Here is a 5,962-nt window from a genome sequence, read left to right on the forward strand (position 1 = left end):
TGGCGCTTCAGGCCAGGGCATTAACCCACTGTGCCATAGCACCAGCCCCAGAATACACGTTTCTAACCAGTATACAAGGGGCAGGAGTTGTGGTGCTATGGATTAAGCAGCCTGCATCCCATATTGGAGTGCCTGGTTCCAGTCCCCACTATTTTGTGCTTCCTATTTGGCTTCCTGCTAATAATGTACATGGAATGTACGGAGGATGACCCAAGTACTTGGGTTCCTGCCACTCACATGGGAGACTTGGCTGGAGTTCCTGGCTCTTGGTTTCAGCCTGACCTAGCCCTGGTTGTTACGGGCTTTGGGGGGATGAATCAGCGGATGGAAGATTCCTGTTTCCTTTCTCTCTCTCTCTCACTCTGCCTTTCAAATTAACTAATTAATTAATCTTTAACCACTATCCCATATTGCCTCACCACTTCTTCCCCACCATCACTCCACCCTCTGCCTATAAATATAGGTTACTCTTTGGACACTGACCCCATGAGGAAATAGGTCACTATGTTACAGATGAGGAAACTGAGGCCTGGAAAAGCTAGACTTTTTGAAGACAGTATTAAGTAGCCAAGTAGGATACCTGGGGGAAAATCCCGTTCCATCATACCACGTTGTGTCTAAGAGAGGCTACTTTGGTGAAGTCTGGTTCTGTTCCGGCATAGTGAAAAGAAATGACCTCAAATGAGTCCACACACAGTGTCTCTCGTCATTAAATATGTTTCATTTTTGGACACTGTGATCAATACCAGAACAACACCTTCAAAGAATTGAAGCTCTAAAAAGAAAAAGGTTCTCTCAACACCATCCTCAAGAGGTTGAATTTAAAAATAACTATAAACAATAAAGTAAATACAACAAAGTACCGTTTTGGCCCATAATGGCTGCTTAAATGTTTCTTTTTGAAATGCCCACCATCAAAAAGTTTAAGAAGTTTTTAAAATATTTCTTTTCTGGTGTCTTAAGGACATGTGTAAACCGCTAAGTACTTCAGCATTGTCTGTTACATATTAATTCCTGGCAGAGGTGGTGTATGAGAGTTGAAACGGTAAAGGTAAGTCGGGGGCAGATGACGATGAACACAGGTGATGAGGAAGAACAGGCACGTCAGGGAAGGGCCCTGTGTTTATAATTTACTGGAATCCACCTACTTTGGGTGGGATCAACGGTCTACAGGAAGTCTTTCTAAAAGAGAGTAGCCCATGTTATGACTGCGGATAACTTACTAATGACATTTCAATATTCCTCCGAAATCTCCAGGAAGCAGACAACCTCAAAGGTAACCCATCTCAAGTAATCTATAAACCTGGGAAATGCAAACAGTAAGAGAGTCGGGTGAAACAATGTAGGGTGGAGGGGGCTATTACAGTGTCTTGAGCCAACAGAAGGAAAAAAGTTCTTGGAGAACTTACCAAAAAGGGAAGTTCATGTTAAAAAAATTTTTTTTTTGGTATGGCCAACACTGCCCGAGGGAGAGGCGTCTCTGATTTGAGGCATGGGTATTTTAATTGAATTTGCCAGTATAATCTGATTTTGAAAAGGGCTGACTAATCCTGCTGCTTCAGCTGAAAAACAATATTCTATTAAAATTATGTAGCTCAGATTTTGTGCTCATCAATTTATCCATTGATTTCCTAGCTCTCCAATATTGGGAGTATCTCTACCTACAGACACAAGGATCCAGTCAGGATGGCATGTATAGTCCTTCGGGTAATACATAAATTGTCATCTATATAGAGCATTTTTCTTAGGAATCACAGGATCTCAAGGTTAGAGGATACTTACTTGAGCATCTCAAGTAAGAGGAAACTCGTTGCTTTGTTACTTCTTTGGACATCCGCGTTAAAAAATTGTGCTGTACATGGAACAAAACTGTGTTCTTTTAGAGCTTCCATTCTTAGCTTGACTCATTGGGTCCATATGTGAAATAATCTAAGCCTTCTCTGAAAAAATAATTACCTTTTGCTGTAGACAAACCGCTTCCCTCAGCCAAATTCTCTAAATTCTGTAACTCTTCTTAATGTAAGGCACTTTCAAGTGATTCTGTCATCCTGGTCACCTTCCCGTGGACAGACTCCTGTTTCATTTTTAAGGTGTGGTCCTGAACATGTCAAGTGCTTTTGTACAATTTTCAAAAGTAAAATAGTTTCTTCCCAAGGGGTTAAGATGACTGCTTCTCTCCACTCCAGCTTCCCATTGTCATGCGTGCCCTCACGTCAGGTGCTGGTGGAGTGGTCATGAGCACTTCTGGAATACATTAAAAGGAAGCTGTACCTGTAGTATGTCTAGTTTAGGTTTAGGAGAATATATATTATTCTGACATTTTCATGTATAGTTAACCAGTTGCTAGGTGCTGGAGTGGAGGAATGACTTCCAGGAATACTGCTACTCCACATTATGCCAGTTTCACCCAGCATTGTGACAATAAGTTGTAGGTGTGTTAGGCAGCTAATGAAACTGTTATTTTTGGTGGCCCATGCCTTGGCACAGTAGGTTAATCCTCTGCCTGCAGCGTCGGCATCCCATATGGGTGCCAGTTCTAGTCCTGGCTGCCCCTCTTCCAATTTAGCTCTCTGCTATGGCCTGGGAAAGCAGTGGAGGATGGCCCAAGTCCTTGGGCCCCTGACACACCCATGTGGGAGACCAGGATGAAGCTCCTGGCTCCTGGCTTCTGATCGGTGTAGCTCCAGCCGTTGTAGCCATTTGGGGAGTGAACCAGCAGATGGAAGATCTTTCTCTCCTCTCTCTCGGCTCCTCTTTCTCTCTCCATGTAAGTCTTTCAAATAAATAAATAAATATTTAAAAAAATAAATACAAGATGTGCTGTGTATTGAGTTGTAATCTTACAATAGGGGAATGTTATGGCTTATAAATTATACCTCAATAAACTTTAAAATGTACCACAATTTCTTTTCTTATTTTAAATAAATATTCTCTTTTGTGTCTAGAGTAAAATGAGAGAGGACTATGTAGCTGGGTATCTACAAAAACCTACAGCACACATTTCACTTAAGGGTGAAATGAAAGAATCTCGTTTGAGATTAGGAATTAGACACAGCATCACTGTTACTACCTTTGTTAAACACTGCTAGAAGTTATAGTGAATGCAGTAAGCCAATAAAAAGAAATAAAGGCTATAACAATCAGGAAGAACAAAATAAAACTGAGATTAAAGCAAAAAATTGAGTAAGTTTAGCAGTGTTTCTGGATATAAAATTTAATATGTAAAAACCAGTTGTGGGGCTGGTGCTGTGGCACAGTGGGTTAGGGCCCTGGCCTGAGGCGCAGGCATCCCATATGGGCACTGGTTTTCGTCCCGGCTGCTCCTCTTCCAATCTGGCTCTCTGCTGTGGCCTGGGATGGCAGTGGAAGATGGCCCAAGTCCTTGGGTCCCTGCACCCGCGTGGGAGACCCAGAGGAGGCTCCTGGATCCTGGCTTCAGATCAGTGCAACTCCAGCCATTGTAGCCACTTGGGGAGTGAACCAGTGGATGGAAGACCTCTCTCTCTGTGTCTACCTCTCTCTGTTAATTCTGTCTTTCAAATAAATAAAATAAATCTTTTTTTTTAAACCCAGATGTATCTTTGATTACAGCAGTAATTAAAAATTAAAATATACAATTACAATTCCATAAAGCTATATCAAGTATTTAACAGTAAATGTAACAAAGGAAATGTAGGAGGAAGTTGATTACAAAATTTACATGAAAGTGCAAAAGGTCAAAAATAGCCAAAGCACTCTTGAAGAAAAAAATGGGAAATGCTTTTCTACTAGACGTCAAAACTTATTATAAAACCATAGTCATGAAGGCAGTGGCGTGGCAGAACAGCATAGGGAGCTGACGTGTATATAGACATTCAACGTATGATGGGGCTGGCATTTTGGATTAGTGAAAAAAGTGTGCTTTTCAAAAATGGCGCTGGAATGATTAGTTTTCCATATGTAAAAATAGTGAATGGAATGCCTACCTTACACTATACATTTAAAAAATTAACTCCAAGTGGATTCAAAATATCAATGGAAAAGTTAAAAATATACAACTTTCAGAAGAAAGTATCTTCATCTTTGCGTAGTGGCAAATTCCTAAAATACACACTAAGATGTATACATTCTAAAAGAAAAGGCTGCTAATCAGAGTAGATTAAAATTATAAACTTCCATTTGCCAAAAAGTACTACTAAGAGAGTGAAAAGATAAGCTAGAATTGTAACCAATGAAAGACTAGTATCAGATTACAAACCAAATTCTAAGTATCTACAAGGAAAAGTTTAAACAATAGAAAGAGAGGCCAAAAACGACTAGGTACATCTCAGAAGTAAAAATTCAAATGACCAGTAGTTGAAATGAAAGACACTCAAGTCAAGCCGGTGTTGTGGTGTAACAGGTTAAGCAACTACTTGGGACACCCACAGCCCATTTCAAAGTGCCTGGTTAAAGTCCCAGCTCCTCTGTGCTTCTAATCAAGCACTCTGCTAATGTGCCTGGGAGGCAACAGATGATGTCCCAAGTACTTGGGCCCCTGCCACTCACGTGGGAGACCTGGATGGAGTTCCTGGCTCCTGACTACGACCTGGTCCAGCCCTGGCTGTTGTGGGCATTTGGGGAGTGAACCAACAGATGTGGTTCCTACAGATGGAGCCCAGATACTCTGATATGGGTGGGGTGCAACCATTCCAAGTATCAGCTTAACCACTGCACTAAATGCCCACCCCCGAATATATAGTTTAAAGAATCTGTAACATATGTGTGTCATTCCATCAACATTGCTCCACCATCAAATCCATCAATAGCAGAAGGAATAAATGAAGGTATATTCATTCAATGGCATATGGCAGTGTAAATGACCTGCAACTACATATGCCAACGTATATGAATCTCAAAAATCCAATAAGCGTACATATATACAGCTAAGTTCAATTTACAAGAAGTTCAAAAAACAGGAAAGCTAGACAATTTATTGTTAATGGATGCATTTATGGTTAGTAAAAGTATAAAGGGTAACAGGTCATGATTATTCCAACTTTTAGGATAATGACTGCATCTGGTTGGGAAAAAGAGGGATTTGATAAGGGAGGAAACTTCCTGGGTAGTGAGCACATAGATATTCATTCCTTAAAATTATTCTTTAAGTTACATGTAACTGCTTTATATACCATTCTATGTATTTCACCATTTCAGAAAAAGGAGGAAAAAATCAGTGCCAGAGTTGAACACATAATTCTAGCTAACCCATCATACAGAAAGACAATTTTCTCCCTTGTTTTTAGTGTTCTGTCTCTGTTTATTTTAAATCAAAGTGTATGAGAGTATTTCACAAGCTTTATGGAAAATATAATTAGAAGATAAATCTATTTTGGTATAAAATTTTTGAGATTCATACATAGATTTTTTGGTAATACACATTTTCTATAAAGCTTCTGAAGACCCCTCATATATTTACACTTGTTAATATTTCCCTTATCCTATTTGACTTTTCCTTTCACTTGTCCTTCCAGCCAGCCCAGCTCTCCCCACAGCTGTCATCCACCAACTGGGGATCAGCTGCCAGGAGGACTGGTAGATTAAAAGTTCTGAGCTACTTAGGCTGAGGTCCTAGCGGCAAGCAGCAGATTTGACAGCTCCTCTGAAAGTGCACCTGCAAGCAGCTTCCTTCACACACATACCTCCCACCTTGCTGCACCAGAGCCCTGTGGCTATATCATTCCCACCGAATTATATTGCTTCCAAAAAAAAAAAAAAACTTAGCAAATTTCTTATCAAAGAATTAGGTTATGTTGATAAGGTGATGAGCAAGAGTATTTTCAACCCTAGAAGGTTTCTATTTCCTGAAGAGGTAAAAACCCTAGCAGGGAAAACCCCTGTGGTTCTCACAGGCAGGGTTGGTCTACCTAAGCTGATAACATATTTCCTTCCAGAGGAGGAAGGCAGAATACAATTATTCATCCCTGGGAGCCTTGTGGATGCC

The sequence above is a fragment of the Oryctolagus cuniculus genome, chromosome X (assembly GCF_051225735.1).
Source record: "Oryctolagus cuniculus isolate XC-2025 breed Fujian yellow rabbit chromosome X, ASM5122573v1, whole genome shotgun sequence".
NCBI lineage: Eukaryota > Metazoa > Chordata > Mammalia > Lagomorpha > Leporidae > Oryctolagus > Oryctolagus cuniculus.